Source organism: Rhinatrema bivittatum, chromosome 9 (genome assembly GCF_901001135.1).
Source record: "Rhinatrema bivittatum chromosome 9, aRhiBiv1.1, whole genome shotgun sequence".
Taxonomy (NCBI): Eukaryota; Metazoa; Chordata; class Amphibia; order Gymnophiona; family Rhinatrematidae; genus Rhinatrema; species Rhinatrema bivittatum.
The window spans coordinates 89,065,020-89,081,398 of NC_042623.1; the positions used below are offsets into that span (position 1 = coordinate 89,065,020).

Genomic DNA, 16,379 nt, shown 5'->3' on the forward strand with positions numbered 1-16,379 from the left:
CTTCACTCCGGTTTACAGGTATAACAATGGTTTACAGGTAAAAAAAAACAATGGTTTACATTAATAACTATAATAGAATGGTATAATAACTATAACTATATGACAATATTCCTTTAGTTTTCTCTGCATGACAGTTGGTCAGTGAGGGTGCTGAGCTGGGAAAGGTGACAGAGAGAGAGCCTGCGCTGCTGAGCTCTGTTATTTAGGCCTTTATACTGTGTAAAACACCTTAGAAACACTAACTAAGGCCTGGATTTATCAAAATGCGGTAAGTACTGCATGTGATACCAAAAGGGGTGTGGTTTATGCAGTTTGCACTAATTAGTGCACATTGTCTGAATTTGTGATAGGTGTCAGACCTGTTGTATTTCCTGCATATGAAGAGAGAGAGAGAGTGTGAGAGAAAGAGAGAGAGAGAGAGAACCTGACCATAATATCATCCCCATAGGTAGGTATTTGTATCCCTATGGTAGGCCCACCTAGTAACTCGAGGTGGGGTTTAGGTATGAGTGTAGAGGGTTAGGGACCACTTTGACATTCTACGTGACACGTACGAACAGTACAGTGGTCTCTTGTGAAGAACTGATGGCCTTCGGAGTGAGGAAACTCACTCCAAGATGAGATTTGGGCAATGTTCTCTCAGCCTAGCTTGATGGACTCTCTACCTGGGTAACATCAAGCTAGGTGGAGAGAACACTGCCCAAATCTCATCTTGGAGTGAGTTTCCTGACTCCGAAGGCCATCAGTTCTCACAAGAGACCACTGTACTGTTCGTACGTGTCACGTAGAATGTCAAAGTGGCCCCTAACCCCCTACACTCATACCTAAACCCCACCTCGAGTTACTAGGTGGGCCTACCATAGGGATACAAATACCTACCTATGGGGATGACATTATGGTCAGTCTCTCTCTCTCTCTCTCTCAAACAGCAATGAAACCTTACCACATGGTTACAGCAGCTATCATACAGCCAAACACAATTCAAAGAGGTGTTGTTAAAATGAGCATTATGGCTGTGCAGTGCTATCACATGCAAAAATGTCTTACCACATTTTGATAAATGACCCCCTAAGAGAGAATGATTATTAATATTTATTTGACTGCCAAAGGTAAGAAAATTACTTTAGTGAAATTAAAGATAAAACAGCTGAAGCGCAGATATTTTCTCTGCTTTTATAGTTAGCTGAATGAAAGAAAATTTTGAAACTGATTGCGTGATATATTTCTAGTTTTAAAAAATGTGAAACATTAAATTATACTGAAATTAAAGCCCTATTTAGAACCAGACAAATATTGCTGTCTATATATTTTGCTGCGAAGATGAAGGTGACAGCTGCTGAATTCCAAAGGAAAATTAAAAGCACTTTTGGTAAAAGTGTAAAAGATTTTAATTTTTGGCTTCAAGACTTCTTATTTTCAAAACCTCGTTTCCATTTAAATAGTTATCTGAGGATTGTTTGAGGAAAGAGTGTCTGAATGGGTGTAAGGATCTTGTGTGTTATTTAACTCATTTAAAGAAGGTCTGATATAAAAACACATTAGTTTATTCTTATCCACCTTTCCTAGACGTAGATAGGGAATTGAATTAACCTTTTATTTTGAAGATGGTAAACAAAGTACACTAAGATAACAACCTACACATAGCTAGTAACATTCAAAAAAGTGAAAATTGACAGTCTCAGGGAGACAGGTTCCTTTATTGATTTGTTAAAGTCAGGATAGTAGGAAATTGTTCTAGAGACAAAGTAGTCAAGCATAAGAGATGTCTATCCAGAAAGAAATGTAGCCTCCAAAACATCTCATCTTCATCCAAAGACCAGGGTATGCAAGTCATCGCGGGAGTTATAGATAAGTGCACCAATGATTACACGTGTAAAAGTATTAAAGACTTTAAAACTGTGGAATTTGCAAACACTATTCAACTTATTAACAGAGAACTGATATTAGTAACATCAGCGGTATTATTATCACATAATATAATATATTTATCACATTTACTTGAGGACACTAAAATTTGATAACCTCTGTAAAAAAAAACATTTAAATATTTAATAGCATGGTAAATATTTTATAAAATAGATAGAATTTGTAATATTGCTATACTTGTCTGGAATGTTTTAAAACCTGGTACCAAGATTAAAATATATTTGTGTCATAATTCATGTTTATACTTGTTTCCCAGTAAACCATATTCTCAATTGGCAGTTTAATAAATTTAACTTTAATAATACAAAGTGTCAAAATAATCATTTTCCCTTTGTTGGTGAAACTTCATTGAGGAAAACTGTAAACTGTTAACTTTAATTAATGAAGGAAACCCCCAAAGCCTGAACCACACAGCTACCCATGTGACCATGCATAAAAGCAGTTTACAATTCCCGAAGTGGTTTACGTCTACATAAGTTAGTACTGATATATTGTGTGTGCAGAATGGGATGGCAGTATTTAAAGTTTTGTATAAATTTTAAAATATTTCTGGGTCAACCTAAAATAATCTTTGTTAGTACTCAAATATATATATAGGAGTTGGTTCTTAAGTTTGAATTAATTTATGTGCATTGCTTGATTTAGGCGAGCTATGCCATGGTGGTATCTTGATAGAGAAAGGCATATGAGCTTCTAAATGGAGACATCTTATTGTGTAGCAATCTGGGTTTAAAAGCCAAAATACGGTAAGCACACTGATAACAGAGAATGGAAGATGATTGGAGTGATATGTAACAGCTGGTATAAGTTGATGAACTTATTTGGTTTAAATTGTAGATTTGGAATAAATAAAGATCATACTGATGGCACATGAGTCCAGTGATATGATTCTACTTAGTACATCTTTATGAAATATTGGCACAGCTCCATGTCAACTATATCCCCATTTCATATTGAGCTGAGAGTGGTGAAGATTGGATGTGAGGAATCCCCTGATGAAGCCGTTAAATATGGCGAAACATGGGCCGTATGTAGGGAATCAGAATACAGAACAATTCATTTTTGTTAAATAAAGTAAAACATTTAGGTTTACAATAACATTATTTATTGAGCTGAGGTTTTTGATCAAATAATTACCCATTTGAATACTTGCAGATCAGTGCTGCAATTTTGGCATCGCTGAGCTAGTTTTCGCTGTGATTGCTTGATCGAATTATTAGTGTTGTAAACAAATTGGAATATTATAAGTATTTCTGTTGATTATCTTTTGTAAAAGTGTGACAATTCTTGTGATATGTTTTAAATATATTAGAAATTTAGAGTTGTAACAGAAGTTTGCTGAGCATAGTATGCTGATAATTTTTAAATATTAGATGTAGCCTGTGTTCAAATTGTACTATATATGTAATTAGTATTACTGAAAATGTATGTATGACAGGCTATGTCTACATGTATATCTATGGGAAGGGTGCAATTTGTATTATTTTAAAAATGCACATATATATATATATATATATATATATATATATATATATATATAATGCTAATTTAATTAAAGTTAAGAGTTTTTTGGGAGAATATAGTAGTGGGTCTTTCTTACTTGAGGTTATTTTGTAATATATTAGACCAAGGTTTTTAAGCCTCCGCTCTTGGTTATTACCTAGCAGTTACCCCGCCATAATTACATATCTACCCTCTGGATTATGTATTTGTATGGGTAATATAAAAGGTAACCTTTTCTATACAAGAATAGCTACATCTCTTTGTCATGTATTAAATGCAGCAAAACCGCATGTACCAACCTACTGTAGTTCTTTTGCTACTTTAGGTGCTCTCTACTGTCCAAATGTGTTACCTGTAGAAAGACTACTGCAAAAGAGCACCCAAAAATCAATCCCGTACAATACTAATCTAAAAAATAGAGATACGGGCACACAAAGAGAATTTACACAGGTGGTATCAGATATTTAAGGTGCAAATGTCTGAATCTCCAGTCTTTTGCCTATTAATGGGCTATAAACTCTATCATAAATGACACCAAATTTCAAATCATTTACCACCAAAAAATAACAAGAAAACTCAATATCCACCATCTTCAATACAGTAATACTCACACTCCGAGTAGCATTAAAGTGAACAAATTTTGTCGATCTACATCGGCAGCATATTTAAATGTATATGTTTTCTTATTATGCTGCCACCTAGTGTCATTTGTGATGTTATTCAGTTCACTTTCTCTGCATGTTGTACTAACCCTCCCTATTGGTTATTGTTTAAATGTTGCTGAGCTTCTGATTGGATTTATTCCTGTTTGCTCCCCCTATGCCTTTGTTCTCTTGCTTCTTCTTATTGGTCTGTTGTCCCTTGGAATCCCTGGGAGACCCTTCTTCCTGCTGAAAATTCAGTTTGGAACTAGCTCTAGACAAGGTTGCAGCTTTCCAGGATTCTCTGCAGGCTCTTAGAAGCAGCACTCTTTTCATCTTGCTTCCTTGTTCCCTTGCTTCCTTTCTCTCCTACTTCTGGTTCCTGCTATCTGCTGGGAGTCACAACTTCCTCTACGACTGCAGTCATCTGTCTTCGACTGAGCTCTCATTGTTCCTCATCATAGCTGTATCAGTTCTGTTGTCTGTGCAGTTATTTTTCTTCAATACCATGCTATTTGTAGTAAGTGTCAAACTGTTATCATTCAATAAATATTTTGGTATTAAGGTCTGAGCTCTCTCTGGAAGCTAAAAAAGGAAGAGATCTTCAAGAGGTTTAACTCTCTGTAGAGGTTCCTAAGATAGGACATTGGGAGTTGAGGATAGAATATTTGTAATAGAAAAGTGATACTTATCAAAAGTTGGCCATAGTGTCACAACTTCGGCACAGAACCAGAGCCTGACACCATGATGTTTCAACGATCACCACCTGCATCAGGGGCTAACTGGAACTCATAACTACAACAAAGAGAAAAAATATGTGTTAAAAACACACCAGACTGTGTAACCCTGAAATTCATAAAAACCTCTGTCATTCAAACCAGAAATAAAATCTCCAAAATATTCAATCCAAAATGGCCACATCCACTCCTTAAAAACAAACACTCTCAAAATTCACAACCTAGTCAAATAATTAAACTTGTATTAAACATTCACTCTGAACAAGAAACCAATGGGGCTCTACCAACAAAAAAACAGACCAATAAACCTTCAGATTCAACCCGCTGGATGTACAGTCCCCAATTTGAATATTCATGCTGTTGAAATAGGAAGACATGATCACCACCCTGTGGATTATTGAGGGGCATTTGAAACCTTCATCACAATAATGAACTTCCAAACAATGCTCCACCAAGGAGGCATCATATTTCTGTCGATTAATATAGCTAAGATGTTCAACTAAACTTAATTGTAGAACCTTCTTAGTTTTCCCTACCTATAATAGAGGACAAGGGCACCACACTAAATATATAACTCTCTTAATCTCGCGAGATATATGAAACAAACTGAAAAGTAATAGTTCCCTTAGAATTTGATCATCCAAATGAGATTGTGGGCAAATGGAACTTTGTCCACAAGGGAAATGACCAAAAGAGAAACTAGCCACACTTTCACTGTTGCTCTTTTTAAAGGAAGAGTGTACCACCATATCACGGATATTGTGTCCTCTCTTAAAGGCAAAGGGAGGCTGGGAATCAAATATAGAATGTAGCTGTAGAGTAGACCAATGTGCTTGAATACTATGTTGAATGGCAGTAATTAATTTGTCTAGTAAGAACTTGACTCTTTCACAGTTTTCTGTTTTGCAAGAGTTTATTGTTTGTTCCAACTAATCGATTTGATGCTTTTCAGGTGGAGATGTTTCTACATAGCTTCATTAGAAATTTAAGTTTAAAAACTCTTTTATGGTTCTATTAATGACACCTCTTGAAGGAGTGAAGTGGTATTGACTCATGTTGCAAAATGGGTGCCTCCTGGCCCCAATCATCCAATTATCCATACCTTCTATAAGCTGGTTAAGCAAGATATATCTGAAATTATGTCACATCCATTGCATCCTTTCTGTAACATCTCATGTGCAGAATGAATAGCTTGGAGCGAGTTGAGCAGTTATCATGATATTGTTATCAAGCCCGCATGATCCTACCCTTAGTTTGAAACATAAGATTTAATTTTTTCCTTGATGGTGCTTTGCAACAACTGTGGACCATGGAGAAGAAACATCATTTTTTACAAGTTGATGCCCTGGTCACTCTAGTTATACACCTTGCCCAAGATCTACAAATCTGTTTCACTTTCCTGATTGGCCCATCATCTCAGCAAGGTGTTCTTTGACTGAGCCTCATTCCATTTTTGTGGTCAGGCTTTCGAGCCTATTTGTGTCTTTGTTATCTTCATATATCAGAGATTCCTCAGACATTATTTTGGTATTGGAGTTTTATCAAGGTCCCTTTGATGATTTGTGCCTGTGACAGTTGACATTGAATCACTTTACACAAATATCCCTCAGGATAGTGCTATCCATGTTATACGTGATTTCTTTACAGAGTAATTCTTTACCTGCTCAGATTTCCACTAGTTTATTATGCAATCTAGAATCCCTTGCCCTGAAATGAAGTTATTTCATGTGTAATTGAGTTTATTTCAACAAATCAAGGGGACAGCCATAGGGGCCACAATGGCCCCTGATGTGACTAACCTGTATATAGGTTGGTGGCTTTCGTGTTGTCCTTTTAAAGAACATATTTTGCACAGGTATGTTGATGATATTTTGATTATGTGGCATGGCAATAGGTCTCTTTTATCCCAATTTTTCTCATGGCTTAATTCATGTGATAAGATCCTTAGATGTAAATATACTGCCAGTCTGACTTCGGTTTCATTTTTGGACATAACTATTTTTTTTGGGCATAGGCAGTTTTCTATTCACCAGAAGGAGATGGATCAGAACACCTTATTATTATACTCAAGTTGCGATCCATGAAGATTACGAGATAATCTACCAGTAGGACAGATCCTACAACTATGCAGGTTTTATTCTTCTACTATTGAGTTTAAGAAGCTTGCTGCAGAAATGAAGAAGAAATTTAGGTAATGTGGGTACCTTCCTTCTAATTATTAGATGGGTTGACACTCGGGCTAGATGGGCCAATTGTCCTTTGCTCCTGGAACCAGAAATACAGCAGGCACAGAAGTGTCCCATTTATGTTTTACCTTATTTGCCCTTTATTCATGCCATTCAACACTGTATTTGAAAACATTGGACTACTTTACAGCTACATTTTATTTTTGATTCCCAGCTCCCATTTGTCTTTAAGAGAGGACACAATATTCGTGATATGGTGGTGCACTCTTCCTTTAGCAGGAGCAAAATTGAGAGTGTAGATAGTTACTCTGTTAGTCATTCGCTTTGTGGATGATGTTCCATTTGCTCACAATCTCATGTGGGTAATCAAATACCTAATATATAAAGGAATAATGTACTTTTCAGATTGTTTCATACATTTCATGAATCCAATGGGGGTTCTATATTTAATGTGATACTTCATCCTATGTTATACATAGGAAAAACTAAGAGAGTTCTGCAATGAAGGTTAGTTGAACATCGTAGCTGTATTAATCAACAGAATCACGATGCTTCCTTGGTGGAGCATTGTTTGAAAGTCCATCATTGTTTTCAAGATTTCCAATTTCTTGTTCTTGACAAGCTCCACATTAATTCACGGGGTGGTGATCATGATCTCCTATTACAAGTGTGAACAGAGGTGGATATTCAAACTGGGGACTGTACATCCAGATGGGTTAAATCTGGAGATCGATTGGTCTGTTTTTTTTTTAGTAAAGCCCTTTTGGTTCATTGTTCAGTGTTTGATATGAGTTTGATTGGTTGATTAGGTTGTCAATCTTTGTTTTTAAGGATTTTGTGCGGCCATGTTGAATTGAATACTTTGGAGACTTTACTTCCAGTTTGAATGATGGACGTTTTTTATGAATATCAGGGTTACACAGTCTGATGTTTTTTAAAGCATGTCTTTTCTCTTTGTCTTTCGTAGTTATGATTTCCGTTTAGCCCCTGATGCAGGCGGTTCATACTAAAACATCGGGTTGTCAGGCTCAGGACCTACACCGAAGTTTTGACACTTAGGGCAACTTTTGATAAGTATCACTTTTCTATTACAAAATTTGTTCACTTTAGTGCTACTTTTTGGTATATATCACTATACTGAAGATGTGTGGATATTGAGTTTTCTTGTTATTTTTTGGTGGTAAATGATTTGAAGTTTGATGTCTTTTAAGATACAATTTATAGCCTATTGTGGGCAAAGACTGGAGATTCAGTAATTCATACCACCTAAGCAAACTCTCTTTCTATGCCAGTACCTCTACTTTTTGGATTACCTATAGAAAGGCAATATCAATTTTTTACTTTTTAAGGAATGTTAGAATTTTGTTACTGTATCCCATCTACATTCAGTGCAGAAATTCTAACTTTCAGCATTAAAACATTTATAAGGCATACAAGCACTTTATATTCCATATGCCTCCCAGCAGGACACCCAGAAAGTTCAATTACCCAAAATGTATGGTTAACCCTATACCAAAGTTTCCCAATATTAGGACAATTGAACCCTCAGCACTCTCTCAAAGTCCACCACAATCATCCATTCACACAAACATTCATATTCTCCTCCAAACCACCCAAGTGTATCGTGGCTAATTTAGGTCACAAAGACCTGGTAGGATCCCAAAGAATAACCCTTTGACATCAGGCAGGAACTTAACTATTTGAGTTTTTGCAAGAAAGTGAAGACATGACTAGTTCCCTAAGATAGCTACAGATTTGGGCTTTTTGCAGTCTTTTGATTTTTGTTTGTTTGTGTTTATACTAAGTTGTAAGTTGTTTTTAGATTTTTATGTTTTTATGTTTTTATCCTGTCTGTATTTCATTGTGGTTGGTTTTGTTTCATGTCTGTTTGTTTACTTGTATTGTACACTGTTTGGTATGAGCATTTTTATTTGATAGTGTACACAACATTGGGTGGCCTAAAAAGCCAGAATGGTGGCACAGAAATATAGGAAATATAAATAAATAATATCAATGATTCAACACAGTTTAAATCCAGTTGATTACTACTGGTTCCAAGTAGGAAGTTATTATCTTTGAAAGCTCCAATTTGGGATTACATCAGCTCTTGAATTCTCCCAAAGGAAGATATTGGAGCTTCTGAACAGACAAGAAGGTATAGTAGTCTATATCAGTGCTTCTCAACAGGTATGTCGCGACACACCAGTGTGTCGCCAAACACAGGCAGGTGCGTCGTGTCTCCCGGTGTCCCACTGCCCCGTTGTACTTTCCTTCTCCCTTTTTCCAGCCCCAGCGGGCCAATTGGAAGCCTCCTTCATTCTGCCTGCCCCCACACAGGCCAATCGGAAGCCTCCTCCCTTCTACCTACCAGTGGGAGTAGGAAGAAGGGAGGAAGCCTTTGATTGGCCGGTGAGGCAGGCATTGCATAGCCTGGGGGAGGAGTGGGAGGAATGGCAGTGTCGAACCCCGATGAAGCAAGGCTGCCATGGGAGTCCATCCCGTGGCGGTGAAGAGGAAAACCCGACCCCGACCAAGCAAGGCCGCCACCGGAGCCCATCCCCATGGCGGCGAAGAGGAAACCCAACCCTGACCGAGGCCACCATGGCGGCAAAAATAGAAGGCCCACCGGAGTAAAGCCACGGTGGAACTGGAGCCCATCCCTGCAGTGAAAGAAGAAGGTTTTGGTGAGAGTTTGTGTGTGTGGGTGTGAATGAGTGCCTGGGTGAGAGTTTGTGTGTCTGTGTGTTAATGAGTGCCTGGGTGAGAGCTTGTGTGTCTGTGTGTGAATAAGTGCCTGGGTGAGAGCTTGTGTCTGAAGGTGTGAATGGGTGCCTAGGTGAGAGCTTGTGTCTGAGGGTGTGAATGGGTGCCTGGGTGAGAGATGGTGTGTGTGGGTGTGAATGAGTGCCTGGGTGAGAGATGGTGTATCTGTGTGTGAATGAGGGTGTGAATGGGTGCTTGGGTGAGAGCTTGTGTTTGTGGGTGTGAATGGGTACCTGGGTGAGAGCTTGTGTCTGAGGGTGTGAATGGGTGCCTGGGTAAGAGCTTATATCTGAGGGTGTGAATGGGTGCCTGGGTGAGAGCTTGTGTTTGGGGGCGTGAATGGGTGCCTAAGTGAGAGCTTATGTCTGTGGGTGTGAATGGATGCCTGGGTGAGAGCTTGTGTCTGTGGGTGTGAATGGATGACAGTTTGAGTGTGTGAGTGTGAATGGGTGCCAGGGTGAGAGCTGGTGTGAATTGGTGCTTGGGTGAGAGCTTGTGTGTGTGGGTGTGAATGGAAGCCTGGGTGAGAGCTTGTGGGTGTGAATCGGTGCCTGGGTGAGAGCTGGTGTGCATGGGTGTGAGAGCATTTGTGTGTGATTCAGAGCTTGTATATAAGAGAGCATGAGTGTGATTGAGAGAGAGACTGGTCAGGGAGGTGATGTGTTTCTGTGTGAGAGACAGAGACTAGTCAGGAAGATGAGAGAGACCTAGACTGGTCGTGGGGTCTAATTGGGTGTGTGTGTGTGAGTGACTGGCTGTAGGTGCTAAGGAAGAGGACTGTGAGGACAGAGCTTCAGCAGCCCTTGCTGCTTCTGGTGAGTGCTATTGGCCTGGAAGGGAAAGGAGTAGGAGAGTTGCTGGAGAGGGTAAGTAAAGGTGGCTTTTTTAATTTATTTTTCTTGATTGACTGCCATTTTAATTATTGGGTATTATGCGATGTTTGCTGTTTTGAAATATGTTATTGATATTTGGACATGTTTTAATCATTTTTATGAGTTTTTAATTGTTGGATATTATTCTGTTCAGCAGCTGTTTTGTAACATTTTTAGTATAGCTTTACAATTATTTCTGTGTGGGGGGTCTATAGCAGCTTGGCGTATTCTGTTTTCCCAACAGGAAATGTATTAGTGTTTAGGGCCTGGTTTAATAGTTGTATTTCTTAGATAGGGTTGTTACTGGTTGAGTGTGTTCCATAAAACAGGTGTAACTTTGTATGGATTAGTTTGTGTGCATTATTGCAGATCTTGGGACTATGTTAGGTGCTATATTTCTCTTTCCATTTCTCCAGGGTCGCACTGCATGCAGAGTGGCTTTTTTGGTTTACCATTCCAGTTTCTGTCTTCATATTTATAATTTGTGGTTTTTCTGTATTTGGTGAAGGGTGTGTGACCGAGGTGAGGTATTTAACTAGCATGTAGTGTTACGAATTCAGAAGGTGGACCCCTGTTCCAAGGTAGGGTGGTACTACCCAAACGGACAGAGAACCCGTTAGGTTTCTACCGTCGGAGGGCAAGGCTCGATGAGATGAGTGTTGAAAGAAGACTTCACCCTGGAAGCTCATGATCTCCCCAGGAGGAGCCTGTAGGGATCCGGCCGCTGGGACATACGGAACTCCCTGAAGACTACTGAAGGTCTGGACGCAGGCGCCTCCTGCAGGTCGTGGATTCCAGACAGCTGGTGCCTCCAGCTGATCGTAGGTAGTCCGGGAGTAGAAGTCGAAGAAGAATCCAAAGCTGGTCCAGGGGTCGAAGTCCAGAGAGCGGTCCAAAGCCAGTCCGGGAACAACACAGGAGAAGGGTCTGAAGCCAATCTGAAGTCAATGCCAAGCACTCACCACAGCCGGTCCATAGGTCAGGAGCCACAGAATCAATCCAGCGAGGAGGGAGGAGCAGAAGCGGGACGAAGAACCAAGTGAGAACAGGAAACCAGGCACAAACCTCATTACTAAGGCAAGGTCTGAGGAGCAGACCTTGCCTTAAAATACCTGAACCTGAGGGAGGAGCTTCAGAAGGGAGCCACGACACTGCCTGTCATGGCCCCTTTAAATCCTATCTTCAGCCATGTGCGTGGCTCTAAGGCAGCCAAGAAGGGGGCGGAGTCCTAGTAGCAAGCAGAGCCCTGCGGTCGGCCAGGCAGCGGCCATGGCCACGAGGAGAACGCTGACGGAGGCTCCCTGCCCCTGCAGGAGCCTCCTATGCAACCCGACACCGTGGGTGAGTGTTTGGTCCCGGCCGCGGACTGCCACGGCCGGCGGCCATGACAGTCGGCCCCGGTCGCAGCTTGTCGCGGCCAACGGCCATAACATGTAGGCATTTTTATCAATCTTATTTGTTGTGTTTTCTCAATAGGATATGCATTAGTGGTAAATTACTGTCTTTTCATAAGGAAGGCTATTTTGCCTGGTAGTAAAAGGAGTTTGTTTTGCTTTTACTTGGATGTCATCAGAACCAGAATATCTTTTCTGTATGACAAGTTGTACAGGGTAATGTCCTAGATCTGCTCTGCATTCGTTGCTGGGGGTTGAGGGGATTCCTGTGGACGCAGAGTGCATGTGTACATTTTGCCCCGTGATGGTCACATGTTCAGTGTGTCACGCATGTGAGAACCATCTGTCAGGTGTGTCCCGGCCAAAAAAAGGTTGAGAACCACTGGTCTATATGGATGCTGCCCTTGTGTATGGATCCACTAATGCTGGGCAGTTGAGAAAAGTCCTTGATTTTATCTCTAAACCTGGACTTAAACTCAATGAAGAAAAATGTAAATTTAAACAACCAGATACAATACTTCTAGTCAGCATGGCACTGCACAAAGCCAGGAAAACAGCAATTATAGATCTAAACCTCCCCCCCCCCCCCCCCCCATGGGACACATCACAACTTAAAATTATTCTCGGGCATGATTACATGCTATGAGGATACCTGAAATATCCACATCCTGAAGCTTCTAAATGAATTATGAGCATCTACAACAAATCTGTGGGATTCAGATGACAAAATAGCATTCAAGTAGGCTAAAAAGCAAATATCTGAAGCAGCAGTCCTTCATTTCTTTGACCCAAACAAACCCAAAATAGCGCAGATGCTATTAGTTACAATGTGGGAGGATTACTCCTGCTGCAACACGATGGGAAGAAAATTGAAGCGTTTCCTTCTCCTTACTAAGTTTTTCAAACATTGAGTGCTGGTATGAAAAGGAAAGGATGGCCAGTATTTAGGCATCTGAAACATTTTATCAGTACATAAGAACATAAGAACGTAAGAAATTGCCATGCTGGGTCAGACCAAGGGTCCATCAAGCCCAGCATCCTGTTTCCAACAGAGGCCAAACCAGACCACAAGAACCTGGCAATTACCCAAACACTAAGAAGATCCCATGCTACTGATGCAATTAATAGCAGTGGCTATTCCCTAAGTAAACTTGATTAATAGCCATTAATGGACTTCTCCTCCAAGAACTTATCCAAACCTTTTTTGAACCCAGCTACACTAACTGCACTAACCACATCCTCTGGCAACAAATTCCAGAGCTTTATTGTGCGTTGAGAGAAAAAGAATTTTCTCCGATTAGCCTTAAATGTGCTACTTGCTAACTTCATGGAATGCCCCCTAGTCCTTCTATTATTTGAAAGTGTAAATAACCGAGTCACATCTACACGTTCAAGACCTCTCATGATCTTAAAGACCTCATGTTGTGGATTCATCACCAATGAAGGGCATAAGCCCCTTGTGCCACTGATAAATAGAAGGGATCTTGATAGAGCTGGCTCTTCCATTAGACATATCAGTGGATCACCTTCAGCGCAGCAATTTGGGAGGTGGCACCAGGACTTCTATGCATGAGCCCAGAAACTATGAGCAATGCCAAAATCTTAAACAGCAGTAAAGCAGCTGCAAGGAACAGAAGGAGATGGGAAGAGTCTGGAGTAGACAAAGCACAGAGCAGACCAAGGAAGAGCCTTCTGCTCCCTAATCCAACCCTTCCTCTTCTGTTGTTTCTTCTCTCCCTTTCTGCCATGTCCAGAACAGGATGGGAGGGTAGAAGGCTAGAGATGACAATACAAAGCAAAGAAGAGCCACTCTGCTATCTGATGCAATCTTTGCCCTTCTGTAGTATTTCCTTTTCTTTTTGTCCTGTAAAGAACAGGAGGGGAGAAAGGCGTGTTTGGACTAGACAAGAGTTCAGGTTTTGTCTGAATATTTCTATTTATAATTTGTGGGCACTTATGCCCAAATTTTAAAAGCCCGGCGCGCATAAAAACTGGGGGATATGCGCATGGCCGGGCCTTGCGTGTGCCGAGCACATTTTAAAAACGGCCCGGCCACACACATATCTCCCGATATGCACAGAAGCACCGGTCTCGATCAAAGGGGTGGGCCGGGGGGGCGGGGTCTAGGGGGAGGAGCAGGGCAGGGCAGAGGCCAGCCGGGACAGCGGCTTTTAGGCCCTGTCCTGGGGAAGCGCATGCCAGCACCCGGCTGACTCACGGAACATCTATTCAGATGAAGCTCCAAAATAACAAAAAAAAAAGATAGGGAAAGGGATTTTAGGGGTCGGGGAGGAGAGGGGAAAAGGGAGGCAGAGTAGGAAGGGATATAGGGAAGTTCCCTCCCAGTCCGCTCCTTAATTGGAACAGACTGGGAGGGAAATGAGGAAGCCCTACTCGCGTCGCCGTGCATTATCTTTTAAAATTCCTCTCCCCCTGCGCGTGGAGGACATCACCCGCCCCGCACATGCGCGTGTGGATGTAAAGATCCGCCGCGCATGTACGAGTGTTATAAAATAGCTGCGTCCATGTGTGTATGCGTGTTTTTAAAACAAATCTACCCCTTATTCTGTAATTAGTTTTTCTGTGTTCAAAGTGTGTAACCAACATGAATTATTCTTCTGATGTTAAATTTCTTCATTCTGTTTTTCTAACAGGAGCATTTTTCTAATGCTCTAGATGGCTTACAGCATTTTTAGAATTTAGGTACAATAAGTCCCTTCCAAAAAGAGCTTACCAACTAAGGCCTGGATTCTCTAAGGTCTGCGACCTTAGAGAATCCGGCGGCAACGGGGGGCGAAGCAGGGGACGGGCCTGCGAAAGCCGGCAGCCACTGCACCACTGCGGTGCGCTGGCTGCCGGCTTTCACACGGAATAACTACACCATAAAATGTGTAATTATTCGGCGCAAAACTGGCGGCGATAAGGGTCCTTACCTTTCGCCTCCAGCGATGTGTCCGCAGCGTCGGCCCCGGTGCCACCCCGACTCCTTCTCTTCCGGGGCCGACTCCGCCCCCATTTAGTGATCGCACGCAAATAGTCCCTTTTCGCGTGCGATCGCTTTTGAAAATGACCCCCTAATTGTGTACCTGACACAACAGAAGATAAATCAACTTGCTCAAGATCACCAGTACTGACAGTGGGGCAAATGGTTCCCCTGATTCTCAGCCCATTACTCTAGGCCGCTCCTTTTCTCTACTGGTTTAGGACCCGATGTAATATTTGAATAGCTACCTTTTCATAGGTAGGGCTGTTGTTGTTTGATGCTGTTTCAGTATGAGGTTTGCTATATAAGTTCTGAGTGACTTTTTTGCAGGATTTTGTGTTACTTTTCCTGCCTAGTAATGGAAAGAGTTTGTATCATTCTTACTTATGTGACAAAAGAATTTTACTGGCGAATTTTAAAAGGAACAAGTGTGCGCCCATAAGCGCGCATATCAGAGCACGAACAGAGATACACTGCAATTTTATATCGTGCACGCAAGTACGCGCAAATCATTTAAAATACCCCTACCACGTATATGTGTGAGCGTAATCTTAAGAGGCAGCTCAAGTAAATGTCTGATTTCCGCTAGGGCTTTAGCAACTTTTATGCGCGTATGTAGGGAGATTTTAAAACATGCTCGCTTGAGGGAAAATCCAGTTTTTCCAATCAGTCCACTAGTTTGACCAGTTGATATTGAAGTCTTCAAAACCCCTCTGGTTCATCATCCCGTAAGCCCCCCACTTGACCCCAAAACCTCATCCTAGGCTGAAAGCCCTAAAATTCGAGATCTCCAGACTTGCTCCTCATCAGGACCAGCAGTAAAGTAACGCGGATAACATGCCAATGCGCGTCACGGTCAGCGTTTTTAAAATTTACATGCGTAAGTCTTGGCCTCGCCCCGGAACACCCATGCCCCGCCCCTTTTCCACTCCCTTATTCCTTATGTATATTCAGGAATGTATCGCCTATTTCGTGGTTTCTTAAAATTCGCACTGCTCGTGTGTAGCCCGAATATGCGCGTATGTGGCCGTTTTTGCACAAGCAATGCTTTTAAAATCTACCTCTAAATTGTTTCTCTGTATAGTGAATAGCAAGAGGAAATATTCTAGTTCAGGCCAGCCAGTCATTTTAGAGTCTATCTTCAGCTAATGCTGTATAGATTTCTTTTAATATTTATATTTTATCTACTGTACTTCATAAGAACATAAGAAAATGCCATACTGGGGCAGACCAAGCGTCCATCAAGCCCAGCATCCTGTTTCCAACAGAGGCCAAAACCAGGCCACAAGAACCTGGCAAGTACCCAAAAACTAAGTCTATTCCATGTTACCGTTGCTAGTAATAGCGGTGGTTATTATCTAAGTCAACTTAATT

General features: G+C 41.1%; 1 protein-coding gene across 9 annotated transcripts in view; it reads right to left on the reverse strand.

Annotated features, from left to right (window-relative positions):
- The window catches only part of ST7 (suppression of tumorigenicity 7), a 342,169-nt gene that overhangs the window by 142,016 nt on the left and 183,774 nt on the right, over positions 1-16,379 (reverse strand). The window contains exon 1 of one of the 9 annotated variants that reach the window (XM_029614968.1): positions 4,041-4,847. The exons of the other annotated variants lie outside the window; for them this stretch is intronic. The gene's annotated coding sequence lies outside the window, so the exon portion shown is untranslated. Of the gene's footprint in view, positions 1-4,040; positions 4,848-16,379 lie in introns of those variants that run through there. 9 annotated transcript variants of the gene reach the window in all.